This window comes from Xiphophorus couchianus, chromosome 8, assembly GCF_001444195.1.
Source record: "Xiphophorus couchianus chromosome 8, X_couchianus-1.0, whole genome shotgun sequence".
Classification (NCBI taxonomy): domain Eukaryota; kingdom Metazoa; phylum Chordata; class Actinopteri; order Cyprinodontiformes; family Poeciliidae; genus Xiphophorus; species Xiphophorus couchianus.
In genome coordinates, this window is record NC_040235.1 from 17,828,669 (window position 1) to 17,844,924 (window position 16,256).

A 16,256-nucleotide genomic window follows, 5' to 3' on the forward strand; every position below is an offset into this window, starting at 1 on the left:
AGACTCCAAAGTTATGACATGGCAAAGAAACTAATCACCCACATCAATTTTGTAGGTGAACAGTTTCATTTAGAAAGTCAAAAGGCATGGAAACCTTAATTTTGAATGGTCATTACTGTTTTTAACTAAAGGACCTTTTTAAACTTACCAAACTCTTAGCCAAAGGGAAACTTTTGCCCTTTTTCTCTGTTTGTTTGGGCTAATTGACAAACCAGGTACTGTGTTGCTCAGGTTTCGTGTAACTTCCCCCTACTACAGGAGACCATAAAGGATTTCCTGCCACAACACCAAAAGGTCTTTGTTTGAGTTTGGCCTGCATGTTAAGAATACTCTTTAGTCATCAGAGACATTAGACTTTTAATTTGAAACCATGTGCTTTTCTCAGGTTCTCCTACGCTCTGTAACCACACACAAAAAAGGGAAAAAGAGTGAAATCTGAACATTTCCAACAGGTGTCTGAAATGAAAGATGAAAGAGCAGAGGAAGTGCTGTTTGCAGACAGTCTGTTTACTGCTGGTCGGAAACACTACAAAGAACGACAAGCACCGAACATTCAGCAGATCCCTCAGGACTCACTTTGGTCTCCCCAGGTTGTCCCTCTTAAAACCTAAGCATTCAAAGATAACCACCTCGTGAAACCATATGCCTCTGAGAGCCTGGCACCATGTACATAGTTGTGTGTGTGTGTGTGTGTGTGTGTAGGCGTGTGTGTGTGTGTTAGAGGGAGAGTGCTAGTCTGATGTAGAGGAGTTGGGGTGGTCAGGAATGCAAAGATAAAGCAGAACAGAGCCACACCTCACATAGAAAACACAGACCCACTCTATGATTTCCAGCCCTCTTTGTTGCCTCGGATGATGCAGTTTCTCAGCTGAGTCTCCATTTTTGCATTCCTATACCTGTCCCTGCAGGCTCGACCTGTGATTATGAAACTCAGCATACGCTGACACATTTATGCTCTCCTTAGCATTCCTTGACGGAGAACAAGGGTACATCTTATGTAATGTTTATCTTGATTAATAATAATCATAAAACAAAAAGCTTTTGATCATTACTTAATGGAAAACTTCAGTATTTTTGAAGGGAAGTTCTAGAGAAAGTTTAAAAGGAGTTACTATTTCAGCTAGCATACAAAACTCTCTCTGTATTATCACATAGTGTAAGTTAGTTGGATTTTTAGGCTATCAGCTAGTCCAAAAGACTCCAATCTCACACAAATTTACACAAATGCAATCTTGTGAACCTTTAAATTCTCATAAGTAACATAAATAACTTTGTAAATAAGTGAATGACTAATTACTTTTTGCACTAAAAATAAAGGCAGTGTGCTGCCAATGGTCTTCTTTTGTGAAACAGAGATGGAATATCAGAGTATCAGATATAAAAATAAAGGAAGTGCAAATAAAAAAAAATATTGAAGTTTAAGTGTGCTTTTATTTTAACACTGACCTGCTTTTTTAAGGTTACTCTAACCAAAAATGCCTTAAATTTTCTCTTCTCAGTATGTTAAAGGAACTGACCAGATTTTAATGTTGAAGCTACACACAGGTCTCAACCTGATTTACACCTATACATTTAATCAAGAGTTAGGCTAAGCAAATTATCATTGCTACGATGTAGCTAACCACTATCCATGAATTAATAACTGATTGTAGTGTAAAGTGCTTTGGAGTCCTCTGACTTGATAAAGTTTTGTTTATCTGATACCTAAAAATTTAGCACAAAATAGTAAATGTACCACAATCTGACAACTATATTTACACATTTGTACTCATGGATTTAAACAACATGTTTTTGCTTCAAATCCAAAGTGTACTAAAACAAACAAAAAAAAGCTCTACAGCAAACACTATATGCTCATATGCAGTGGGAGCTCTTCTGTGACCACAGTGCTAAATAAAAATCTCTGAAGTGGATGAGAAACAGAGTTTAATTTGTCTTGATAAATAGAAGACAATCATTCTCAAGCAATAACAACCAACCCCATGACTCGTACACATAAAAGTCTTGATTTTGTGGAGCTGAAGTGTGTGATCGCAAAGCTCATGTAGTAAAGGTGGTGTCTTTGTGGTCAAGGGATTCTTTGTTTGTGCCTAGATGATTTGCTCTCACGCTTGTCTTGGTTAAACTAAGTCTACATTTAGACTTTAATTGAATGTCTTAAAGCAAGTTGCAAAAGCCTTCAGTTTTAGATCAAATACACACCAACATTTGCTTAGACATCTGAAGATGATTAAGACATTGTTTAGATGCTTCTTTTTAAAATAACTGACCTTCATTGACTGCATAAAGTGGCTTTTCTGTAAATATCTTTCTAATACAAACATGTGAAGCATAAAAAACCCCAAAACATTTGAATTGTTTTAAGATTTGAGTTGTTTTAAGACGTCTTCTTTGTTCTTGGCCCCTATCGTACCAGAAATGATCTTTGGCTTCTAGGACCGACTAATCTGGATTTAACATATAGAAGACATCAAGGGAGTTGCCTACTGCTGGCTACACATTAAGTGCTCATCCCCTTTCAACAAAATCATCAACTATCCCTTTGAATTTAAACCCCATCCTTACAGGACGTTGCATATTCCTTTCTGGTGGATTAAAAACCAGGTCAGTTTCAGCCATCAAAACACATTTGAACATCATTGTGTGAGCAGAAGAAGAGTTCTCCTTGTCTTTTGTTTGTCTTTCCACTTCCGACCCACATCAGAGGTGGAAGTACATCCTGCTGTGAAAATGTCTTCTTAATGTGTGTTTGTGAACTTGTTGTTAGAACCACCACCCAGCTCTTTAAAGGTGACGTAAAGACACTTGAGTCATATTTGACGTGATGCATCAGAGCATAGATAAAAAAAAAGAAGACTAAATGTAAACAAATAATCAAATAGTTTCCATATTTAATGAGAGCATTAGTACTAATATTTGTGTCTCTGAGTTTTACGGGTTCTGAATACTTGAATGCGAAGAGAATAGCAGTGTTTTTAGACAAAAGCGCTGCAGTTACAATATGTTAAAATATCTCACTAGAAAGTTCACCGTGTTGGAATATGAATTTGCTTTTTTTTATTATCATAAATTAATAAAAAAGGATGTTCCTTTGCTAAATGGGAAGTTGAAGTCTTACAAACAGCTGCCAAGTGCAGTAAATTCCTCTCTCAACAGAAATTCAGGAAGTCACAATGGGCAACTCACAATAAAAGCTAGCTTTCCTCTTTCCATTCCTTTCTTTAATTTTACGTTTCTTTCTGTGACAGAATGCCATTTTTGGACCTAATAATAACATTTTGTATTAAATCACTAATTATGCTCAAAATGTAAGAAATACTTAGCAGAAAAAACTCATTTCACAATGTGGTGGTGGCATTTACTTGAGTTTGGATTTTACTACATACTCTACTTCCTTCTCTGGGCAATTGCTGTATGTTGGCAAATTTCCAACATGCCCAGCTGACCTAAAAACAACAAATCGACAAAAAAAAGACCAAATGAATGTATTCATTTAATCAGTCACAACATGTTTTCTGGTAAATGAAACAATTGGCTAAAATATGCTGAATATTCCTGTTGTAAAACATTTTACAGCCCCATATTAGTGCTCCATTTTAACTTTGACATTTGGAACTTTCCAGTTCCACTTCAGAAACCCAACTGGAAAGTCACAAACTTTGAATTAGACTTCTGACATCTGCCTGACGGCTGCCTGACAGTAATTAAATGTTTGCTTACATTTCCACTGCAAATCGTCAAATCGCGTGCGCTCAGAGTAAAGGTCAAAGGTGAATCAGTAAATATGTTGCTGTAGTGCAGCGGAATGGTTTTTCTGTTTCTAATGGTAGCCTGTCTGTCTGTGAGGAAATTTTTACAGGTTTTCCAACATGACTTTAGAATACTGTCAACTTACCAGGAACAATTCCAAAAAAAATATTTTCTGTTTCCCATGATAAAAAAAATCCCCCCAAAATAACTAAATCGTGAATCACATGGCGTTGTGTTTCACTTGGTTCAACTTGTGTGTCACTTGGTTGCTGGGACAAGTTTGGACTCAAAAAATTTAGTTTGGACTCAAGTAAAAAAGATAAAATACCACATGTTAATTTGAAAACAAGAACAAAAAGAAATCTACTTTTGCAGGTTGTGTAATGATTTTTAATCCAATATAAATAACTTATAATTATACAGGCAGGATGTTCTATACTTGTCACGGATAAAATCTGCCTGGTAGTCCTTAAGTTTTGTCCACACTCGTTTAATTCGCATCAATGTATTCACCCTCAACACATAAATACATGCATACTTTGTCATTTTTTGTAACACTGAGACTATCAGCACTCAGAGAACTACAAAGAAAACTGTGGTTAAAGCTACAGATCTGGAAAGGATAGATCTGCACAAGTTTTGCCACCATTTCAGTTGCCCATAGTGTTTAAACTGTTTACCCATCAAACACACCTAAATCCAACACCTGCACCACACCACTGACCTGTTTGCTCTGGGAGTGGGCTGTTGTTGCTGTTAAAGCCGATCTGTTGTCAGAGGTGGCTGTTACACACATTTGCATGCACAAATAATTGTAGGACCAGCAGACGTTTGGGCAGATTAGTCTGTTTGTGCTAAAGCAGGACCTGTGTTTTATTGGATTTGATACGGGCAACAGAAAACACTTTCTTTTCAGTCAAAGAACCTACACTTAATCTCTATAGTACAGTCAAGTAGGAACACGCACACATTGTGTATTGTCAATGAAGATTGTTAAAGAAGATGGTACTGTAATATATTTGAGCTTGTTAGTCTAAAAAAAAGTGAATTCCAATTAATGTTAGTTTATTTTTATTTAAAACAAATAAACACTGTTTCCACATTTTAATAGGACATTTTTGCTTCCCACAGGGTCGATATGTAACTTCCCTAATGTAAAGTATAAAAACAAGTCTGCAAACACTGTTTTTAGCCAACAGAGAGTGTTTCGAAAACACATCAGAGTTGCAAATCATTTGAATGGATGTTGTTGCTCAGACTGTGTTGGTTTGATGGAGGAGGGCTGAAAAACCCTCAGGTGGAAGGTGTTTTATTTTTTCTCAAAAATCTGCAACCACAGAAGCTGAATCAGTTAAATGTAACCAGAATCTTATTGAGATTTATTTCTTGACAAGAATGTTCAACGCAAAAATACAAACTTAAAAAAAAAGAACTGGCAAATAAAGTTGTCAGGGTTTGAACAGAAATGATTTAGCCAGAAAAACGCTTCATTCGATTTCAACTTGTGAATGGGATGTTTACCATTGGGGCTATTTAGCTTTGTTAGGTCCGTTTTCCTTGTCAGATCCTCAACAAGACATTGAAAACTGGGGCTCTAATTGATTCTTTTGTCTGTAGTAATAACGCTTTGCAGACTGTTACACTTGCCAACTTTGTGTCAACTGAGGGAATAAATCAAAAAAGTGAAACCAAACAAACTGCAAAGCCAAAGCTGGAATCAAGCAACTCTAACTCCCCTTGCTAACTTCTTGAGCTGAACAAAGGTCGAGTGACTAGATGTTAAAGGATTTATTGGTTAGAAGGAATAAAACGTTCATTTGTTTCAAAGTTTTTTTTTAAACTCTCACTTGCAAACACTCAGAAGAGACCAAACAAAGGCCTCTTCTCAGTGAAGTGCCCGAGGCTGAGTATAGAACTGAGCTGGATGGGATGAACAGTGTGTGAATCACGCTTGGTTCCCAGACGCACGTTAGCTCGACATCTCACCTCCCCCTCCTGTTTGCCTCGTTGCTTCAGTCTGTGATGACCTCGAAGAGGTCAATCTGCCTTTGTATCACGTGAAATGCTAAAAATTCAAAAGCTGCGAGTAAAAAGGAGACATCTGTTTGTTTTTACTGGGAAATATTTGTTTACTCTGCCGATTTTTGGTAAATTAGTGCAGAATTTGGGCAATAATAGAAGGCTGTGGGTGAGAGCCAGACAACATTAGAGTGTTCTAATCTAGATTGAATCGCTTTTGTCGGGAAATGTTAGTAGAATGACACCTCAGTCCAGAACGTCAGAATAAAAACATTTAAAGTTGCTCACTGGGATGATGTTGTTGCCTTACTTTAGCAAAAATCTGAAAACCTTGTATATTTAAGGGTGTCGCATCACAACTTTTATAACTTTTCTTTTTCAAATGTGCTTAGGCTTGTATCTTGCAGCTGCTATTTGAATTTGCATTTTCAAAGTCAAGGAATTTACACAAATAGATGAAGGGAAAAGGCGACCACAAGGCAGACGTGGACACACAAATGGAACGGTAAGCCAATTGACTGCTTGCGACTAATTATTTTATTAGATAAACTAACATTCTGGCAGCATTCAGGGTGGCTCTTATTCAGATAAGTGGTGTCTGTATGATATTCGCTGGGATGTGTTGGAACTCCCATTTGCCCCCAAAAAGATGATTGTATATCTGTGGTGTTTAAAACTAACAGCAGCAAATGGCTACAGTGGTAGCATGTTTGCTGAGAGTAGTTATTAATTTGTTAAATGCCTGGTTGACAGCAGCAGCAACTTTCTACTAAAAGGCAAATAAAAAAGGCAAACAATAGGAAAATAACACTTTTGCTTACCTGGGAAGCTTTATATTCAGAGACAACACTGCCAGTCGCCTAGAGAGCCTAGCAGCTTATTCACTGCTCATGCCATAGTATGAACTGTGTTGTGTTGTTGACACTCCGCCTCAGCTTGTAGCTGCCCAAGACTGAAATTATTTCATAACCCCAAAGCAAAAAGCGTCTCTCTGTTTTCTCGTACACATTTTCCAACACTTTTCCCCCATAAGTGGTGAAATAGCTGACATGTTGCAGTTGGAAAGACAGAAATCAGTTTGTTCTCTGTTTGCAACAAACATTGAAAACATTATCATCCATATGTGATCATTCATTTTGGGCTTAAAAGGAGATGCTTGCTTGCTATATATTCCATATTTTGTGTTGGAAAAAGAAAATTAAAATGATTTCTTTCCTTTGAAAAACAATGGAAAGCCAAATAGGATTTTTTCTGTCATAATTTCATGATTTTTTTTAGGCTTTATGATAATGATCTTTTGCCCTGTAGCATTTTATAATTTGAAATTTTAATTTATGAAGTTTATGAAGTTTTTTGTGAGTAGAAACGACATGTTGCATAGAATTTACTTAATGTTAATGTTGTTTTAATGTTAGTATAAACCTTTTGCCTTATTCAGAAACCAGCTGTTGCAGAAAGCTGCAGAAGAGAAGATCTACCTGAACTAAAGAATTATTTCAGAAAGCACTGATCCAGACACATATTTTCTGATACAATAATAACAATTGAAGTGTTCCTTGTCCAATGCTTTGGCTGACTGCAACAAAAGACTAAGTGATACATGCTAGTGTAGCAGAAAGGAGACTGGTGCTTATCAAGAAGACAGGCAATCTGAAGGTCATAAGACACAAAGAGGACGGTTTAATAGGAGCAGAAACTGTTGTAGAAACAAGTGGAAAAAAAGCACTTCTTATTGACTCACACTTTGGGTGGCATTCCAATCTGTTTTGATCTTTTTTTTTGTAAATCTCTGGTGTGGCAGAAAGACAAGGTGTGTAAGAGATTAGAGCATGCAGTGAAGTGGGATAGAGAAACAGTAAACAAGACATTTTCAGTTTGTAAAAATAGCTGAGGCATGTTTTCAGAAATAACTTCTGCTTGTCTGGGAAACCGTGATGAAAATAGGATAATTTGATGGCTTTACTTCTCCTTTTATTTAAAGGCTGTGGTTTAGTGCTGTGTTTATCCTGTAACTTTATACCTCTATCAGAGTGCATTGAGTTTTTATGTCTATTTTTTCCCAGCAGTAACTTTTTTCCCCCTCTGTGATTCTAAATGAACTTATAACTGTACTGTATGTTAGGAAAACAATTGTTATGCATCAGTTGCTCCAGCTTTCTTTACTGTTTTAACATGGGAATGTTTTTCAAGATGCCAGTCGTCTTGCACTGACTCTCTAATACGTTTGAGACTTAGATTGTGGTTCCACATATTCTCTCATTCTGTATCTCTGAGGTCAGTTTAGGCAACGTGCAACATTTCATAACTCATGAAAGTCTCCAAAGTAATTTGATCACAAAAGCTTGCAATTCCACACAGGTTTGTCAAAGTCGGGTCGAGTTGCAGAAAACTTGTCTGTCCACTGATTCCTCATACAATGACATTTCTGTTGAACTAGAACCAGAAACAAAAGGCATCGGGTGTAGTCATGTCTGTGCGAGCTGAGAAAGTCTTTGTTTGTGTGCCTATTCTTAAGATCTGTGACGCCATCTCTGAAGACAGGTGGTGTCTTCCTTTTGCACTGCTCTCTGAGGTCAAGTTGCAGAAAATATATTAAAAATGTATTTTAAATGGCTTTTCAAACAAAAATAATAATAATAAAAAACATGTTTGCAACAGTGTGTAACATCTAACTGTTAAAACAGACCACACTGCCAAATCAAACTGCTGCATGACCCATAAAGATAGAGAGGCCTTGCATTCACACTGCTCACACATGCATTGATATGAACTAAATTTACAGGAAATCAATGTGGGAGCCCTGGTACTGCTCTGCAGCATGCTGCAATAACACAAAGAGCAGCAGACACAAGTGAAAGCACGTATTATTTTTCACTTTCTTTCACAACATCAAAACAAAATTCAGGACCATATTAATATAATTTAAATTCCTGTAAAAAAACCCCAAAAAAACATTTATATACATATAGGAACATTGATTTACTTATGTTAACAATGGCATTATAAATATTTAGACATATCTGAGAACAATCATTGAAAAATATCAACATTATTGCTTTTTACCAGTAGAGCATGTAATCTCTAAGTCATCTGAGGGCAATTTTTAATTATTAAATCACGATCTTCATATTGGTTAACCTTCGCTATTTACATCTACACACCTAAAGGTGTATTCAAAGCAAAAATCAAGTTATGCTCACTTATTTCATTGAAGTAGGCATGATGCATGCAATTTCTTTTCTTCATGTGCATTAATCACAATTAATTTTTAATGTCAAGGAGCAGTCCTGTGGACTCCCCAAGGAGAAGAAGGGTCTATGAAGCCCCCCTGCACCCAAACACCCACACCACCATTTTAAAGAGGAGGGACAAGAACACAATGAAAATGTATTTTTAAGTTTAAAAAGTTGATCTTTCTTTCATTTGTGATATCACATTTAAACCTTTTGACACTGTAAGGTGAATTCAGTTTAAATTGCTTGGTGTTATGCTTTTGTTTAATTTGGGATTTTATCATTTAAGTGACTCACTGAAGAGAAAAGTCAAATGCGGATCATGCCACTGCGAACTAAATGCATGTTGTTGTTGCTTAAATTAAACTAAGCAATATTTATTTTTTCAAATGCTACTATTTCACATAAGGCATAATTACATTATCAAATAGTGCAGATTAAACTATCATGATGGAGCAGATTTTAAGTTATGTAGGCGACATCAGGAAAGGTCATTGATCTGATGACTGTATGCAGACCTTATGTTTGCCTTCCTGATCATCCATTATGTATCAGGCACATCTGGCACTCACAGCCTCCGTGCTGCTAATGGACTGACCAGACATGAGCTAAGATTATCTTGCACACTTGGAGATTTTAGTGGGGGTATTATTTATTTTCCGAGATAAGAAGCGTTGTTGTAATTCCTGCCATTTTGGGCCAGATAAGATCAAGAGGCTGATTGCAGTTTGTGGTTTTATGCAGCAAGTTAACAAATCTGGGCAGGATGAAAATAAATTCTGGAGAAAAATTCCTATGAAAAACTTTTGTAAGGAAAGAGAAAGAACACAAGGAAGTATTAAAAACTGTTGTATTAATTTAATTAGTAATTACTAGAACGAATGACCCGCCAGTCATTCAGAATCGGTTACATTTTAAGACTTGAAATAAGCTTCATTATAGTAGAAGATCACACAAGATAATGGAGAAACCTTCACAACTGAATGGAGGTCAACAGTGAGTTCAGCTCTAAAATAAGATCTGTTATACTTTAATCAATTTGTACAGTGTATAGAATTAAGTTGGTGCTAAGATTAATACATTTTCACTGTCAAATCTTCATGGCACATGGATTTTAGTATGTGTGAGACTCATGTTCGTGAGCTAAAAAGATGAGATATTTAGCAGTCTACCACTGAAAATATCTGCAATTTCCTGAGGCATAATATGAAAGCTGCATTTAATGAGCCTCCATGACCTCTGCAAGTTTCTGGGAAAAAAACCCCCAACAAATATGTAGATACTTCTCAAGAGAAGAGGATTTAGTAGAAGTAATAACTCTGTGCAGGCTTCTTCTGTGAAAGAAAAGCAGCAAAGATCTATCATTCCACAGAATTTCACTGTGGCAGACCAATTCCTTTTAATCATCTTAAACTAGTAGTTTTCTGCCGCTAAATAAAAGTGCAACGTTATGAAGGGTATATATTGAATTTTATCAAATGCAAATATTATCTGAGACTTCACTCCAGATATTTTCAATTAGGAAAAACTTAGAAAAAACCATAATGGGGACGTTGAGCAAAAAGCTTATCAGGTTGGAGCTAAACCTTTTGCATCAGTATATTACATTTTCCTTTTTATTTTAGATCCCATTACTTTTACTTCAGGGAGTTACTTTGTAGAGATCAGCATTCTTGCAACACATTTTTGCGTGTAAATCAACATTAACAGTGTAAGTAATTATGTAAATGCAAAAGTTTATTCAATTTGTTATTAATTTGTTTAACTTTTATTTTAGTTTGACAAGTCTGACTCTTTAATATCCCCCAATGAGTATTTCTCCCAGATTTTCCAGACTTGAATGCCAACTGCAGGTGGAAGACTAAATGCTCAAAGCTGTTCTACGGAGTCCGATCAAAAAAATAAAATATAAATTCCCTATTGTTGGTAAAACTGTGAACTTGAGGCAACAGAATCCCAGCTTCTTTAACTTTGCAACAAATAAAGAAAGATTTGCCCCAACCCACTATCAGTCTCACATATGAGGACGGAAAAAATCCGAATGAGCGATGAGGTGAACTTCCTATCCACACGCTGAGGAAATGCTGGCGTTGCTCCAACACAATCTCTCTGATCCATGATTCATAAAGCACCAACCATTCCCCAGCTCCACTCACCACATGAAACGCCCAGAACGCGCTCAGCCTCACATATCACATGGCTTTCTTGTTAACATGGAGCGGACGTGGAGCCATAACAATGGCAGGAATATTAAAAGCAAAGTTTACTCCAAACTGCTGCGCTCAGCAGGATGTAGGAGAGCACAGAGTAACATTACTGCTGAGAATGGGACACAAGCTGCTTGGTCATGAAATATAAAAGTGGAACAGGCATCTTATGTATATGGGCCGTGAAGAAAAGAAGTGAAACGAAACAGTTTGGAGGGTTTCTTGTTCAAACGGCTTGATATTGAAACAGATTTCCCTCTGTCTGTTTGAGAATTCAAAACCGGTTTCCCATGAAACACCTAGAAGTGACAAAGCCTCCCCCCCTTTTTTTAATCTCTGTTCATCTCACAAATATTAAAGAAAAACACATTTACAGCTTATTTATCCTAAACAGAGGAGTATAGAGTTTGTAGTGCAAACAGCTGACAAACAAAGAGGCGACCATGTGGCAGCATGTCTCACCTCCCTGATTATCAATGGGGAAAGAAAACACAGACAGAGGTTGTGAGGATGGTGGGTGGTCGGGGTGAAAAGTCCTCACCTTCTTCTGTCCTCCATCTGCCATTTTCTCTCATTTTCATCGTCTTGACCTTCGAGCTGAGCGGGGCTTAAACGCGAGAAGAAAAGAGGGATTTGCAGAGTTAATAAGCACCTGTCTGGGCAGAAAATCAGAAAATTCCTGTCTGGTATCTGTCTGTGTTTGTGTGTTGAAACCTCACGGCGACATTACTGATTACCTGACATTTGTCGTGAAACATCTACAGATGCTGGTTTTTCCTGTTCAGTCAATCAGCGACGGGCGACAGCTAAAGTTAAACAACAGGCAATTGAAATAAAAGTATTTATACTGACGTTAAATAAGCAAATAAGGGGGACATAACTTATATAATATTTTCTGAAATTATCTGGAGCATTGACACAAAAGCTTCTTAATACTGTGGAAACCTCACCAGTAAGCTGTTTTCTACAAACACACCCACACACACACACACACACACACACACACACACACACACACACACACACACACACACACACACACACACACACACACACACACACACACATTGTCCCCACTGTGCCACATACTGTAACTGAGCGATGGTCTACTTTAGATCATCTAAAAAAATGATGGACCAAGTGGAGCAATAAAGTCAGATTGCTGCAGGATGTTTCTGATTGGTTTTCTGACATGTTGGAATTGCTGAATCAGAAAATGGCCTCTGTGCAATTACACAGCCCTCCAGCAAGAAGGGATAAGGGGGAGAAAAAAAATCTCCTTAATTGCTACAACAACTCATGGATGAAGAAATGCATTGACATTTTTACCATTTTTTTTCTAAGATAGGTTGCTCTTTGTCAGTAGGTCTCCATGACCCTTTCAGTGACTGAACAGATGGTGTTGGAATTTTTTTAATGTGTTCTTAGATCCATCTTTCACGGAGAAACAATTTTCTCTATATTTGTTTATTATTTTGCCGCTGTGAGCATAGGTGCAGAAATAAAACCCTTCTCTTGATAGTGCTGACAGCGACTCTACAGTCTTACAATTACTGTAAATAGTTTAACAGGAGGAATAAGACAGGGTTTATGATCTCATTCAGACCTTTGGGGGACTCTTCTGTTTGATGTTCAGTCTCAACACTACTTTAACAGTCTCATCCTCAGGCTTTACAGCCGTAAATTAATCGGCCAATTGATTATAACTGTAACACCATAACATATTTGAGTGGCTTTTTATTGCTTATACAGACAGACTTACAGATACATTAGAAGCGATCTGAACTATATACCATAAACATTTGGCTGCATTACAAAGTCATAAAAATGATTAATGTTCAACTTTAAAATCTTGGCTGTGAACTACTGGTGTGGTGTATGACTGGCTCTATTGCAAAGTACAATTTGTCTTAGGTTGCCAGGGAAATGCATTTTTAGTATGTAGAAGAGAGTAAACCGAATCTTAAAAAAGAGTCTGATCTTAATTTTGTTTTCTTACTCAGATAAAAATTGTTTAATGTTTTAGCTTTTTCTCCAGATCGGAAATCTGGTCATGGTTCTGCCTACGTTTAAATCATCAAACTGTTGAGAGATAAATGTGACCACTGATAACTATTTTCCAACCTTGGAGAAACACCGAGAACTTGGTGCTGAATGAATCCAATTCTCAGCTTAATTCTCCTGATGAGTAATTGATCATTTGAGGAAACACAGAAATGTAAGAAACCATTTGAAAGAAAGCATGTCTGCTGGTCATTAGAAGATTTGGACGTGGAAATGCTGACAACTGTTTAGAAATCTCAGAGTTGAGGTGTGAAATGAGTACTGTTTTGTGATACTAGCCCTCATTTGTAATCTCTAATATAATATACTAAAGAGCACCTTAAATATTAACTCTAATCATTTAGTGATTGTTTAAAAAAATAATGCAATCACAAAGCTTTACAAAAACTTGAAAATTGGGCACTAAATTACAATCTGTGTATTTTTATTCCTTTATGATTGTTACTGGTGCATCATGTGTGGTCTTTTATCAAAACCTCAGCAATATGTAGTGACAAAAACTGAATGAGTGTGAGAGGATAAATAATTTATTTTGAACTACGTGAACACCAGTGCAGCTTGTATTAACATACACATTAATAACACATGAATTCATGGAGTAGCAATGAAAAAAAAAACGTCCTATTACCCATGAAAATGTTGGAGTTCTTTTTCTTATTGGCTAAATAAGGAAAATCACAACACTGATAATAAATTGTCATTTTTGCACCAGCACAAAACAAAGAGACAAAGACAAAAAATTACACAACATGAAATGTAGAGTTTGGACTTGAATTTTAATATTTAAAAATCCCCCATCTAGAATATCCTTTAAATACGCTATTTTGGCTGTGAGGTGGGAGATTGGAGAAGTGGTCTGATCTGGCCTTTTCATTTTTAAACTCTGCCTATGTCTTTGTGTGTCTTCCAATTCCAGTGTTCAGGTTCTCTCCCTGTGGTCCTTTCTTGTAGGTTAATTTAAAATGGCTGTAGGCCATAGCTGTTTTCTGATGCCTGCTTTCTCTGTGACGGACAGGTCACCTCTCTGTCCTTCATCCTTTCAAATATTCTACAAAATCTAAAGAGGAAAAGAAAAACAATGAAAATCCTGTGGACCAAATGGCTCATAAATCTCATTGGACCCTTTCCTGCTTGAGATTTAAGTTCTCTATTTAGAAATGAAGAAGAACACCTGCAACTTCTACTAAAATAACTACCATGCTTCTCCTATTGTTTCTATTTTAAAGCACAGATTCATGGAATGTGGATGAATTCTCCCAGTGGTGATTAAGTCTGTATTCCACAATGGTGTTGCCATATTCAACAAGGAGAGAGACAATGAGCCAGCAAACCTCAAGGTCATAACCTTTTCCCATCAATACCCCTGTGGATCCAGGGCTTGAAAAATCCAGTTCCAGCATCCCTCCCAGGTCCAAATGGAAATGGTAAATCAATGTTACATAAACATAAAGGGAAGTATATGAACATGTTTGCTGTGAAGTTTAAATTTATTATTTTTTTCTTTCCTTGATGATCTGAGCAAGGCATTGGCAAACTCATGTTGCCGTTTACAGTCCTCAAAACAACAGGGACCTACAATAAATGCTTAAATTTTAATATAGGTCAAAGATTTTACATTTGTTTATTGAAAATGAATAATGTTTAAAATTGTTAGCTCTCTTTATAGAAGTGCAAAAACCAATCTTTGTTGTTTTATTGTTGTGTTAACGTTGTTACCATCTAATACGGTGATCTTTAATCTTTTCTTTGTGTTTGATCTTAATGTGTTCAACAACACAACTCAAATAATGACCAATTAATCATTATTGCTTTTAACTTAATTAGTAATAATTAGCTAATTACACCTGGCTCTCTATCCTAGATTCCACCAAATCTCTATTGAAATGTTTCCAGTGGCGGTGAAAGGTTCCCAAATCAAATTCCTCTTTAGACCTCATACATTTGCCAAGCGCGGTTAATAGACATATTTTTAGATATAAAACGAATGAAGCTTTATCATAAAAATGGACATTTGGGTTTGTAAATAATTGAGGTAAAAACAACTAAATACATTTCCTTAGTATGCATGCCTATAGCACACATACTGAAAGACAGAATGTTAAAGAATTAAACAAGTTTCCCCAGACATTTAACTATTTTATTGATACCATGTTACTTTTAAAATTTTCAGATGTAAAAATAAATTACGCTTATATATTTTTACACTTGCAGACAAAAACGCCTGCAAAAAATAGTTTTTTTTTGTTTTGTTTGTTTGTAAAACGAAACAAACAAAACAATCAGTGCACTCTGATTGGGCAGCTTCACTCAGATAAGCATGGACTGTCAACATGCTGAATCTGCTAAAATTAAAAGCAAATTTGATTTCAAAACTTGTCATTATGATCAAAATCACAATATAGAAAATAAATTTGTTATGCAGTGAGAAACTTGAAAGTGTTAAAAAAGGGGTGTTTTAAAGATAATGAATACATAGAAAACAGTTATGAAGCCCTAGGCTAAAATATCTTCAACATTTTGAGTGTGGCGGTTTTACAACACGCTACCTGAAGCAGTAGATCTTTTATTTTTCTCAAAATATTCCTTCTTGCTTGACTGCAACACAGAACATTTAAGAATGTCAGTTATAACACCGGAGGCTATGTCTGGCTCATGTTGGTGAATTTGTTTCCTTTTGACCAGGCTTTGTGTTACTTTATTTGACATTTCATGCTGCCAGGCCCTTGTTATATTACACTGTGTAGGATCCATGTTTAAATGATTGAACAGAAGATCCCCTGAATTATAAAACATTAGATAGTCTCATGCACCTCCAGGCAGAGCTCCCTTGTTCACCTGGAATGTTAATATATTGGATCAGGTTATTATAATACCCTTTACATATCTGCATTTACACATGGCTGCATGTCTAAAAAAAAAAGGTTATAAAATCCCCACCTTTAGTGAATCCTGCAGTGAGCCACAGCTCAGCTCTACAGCAGGT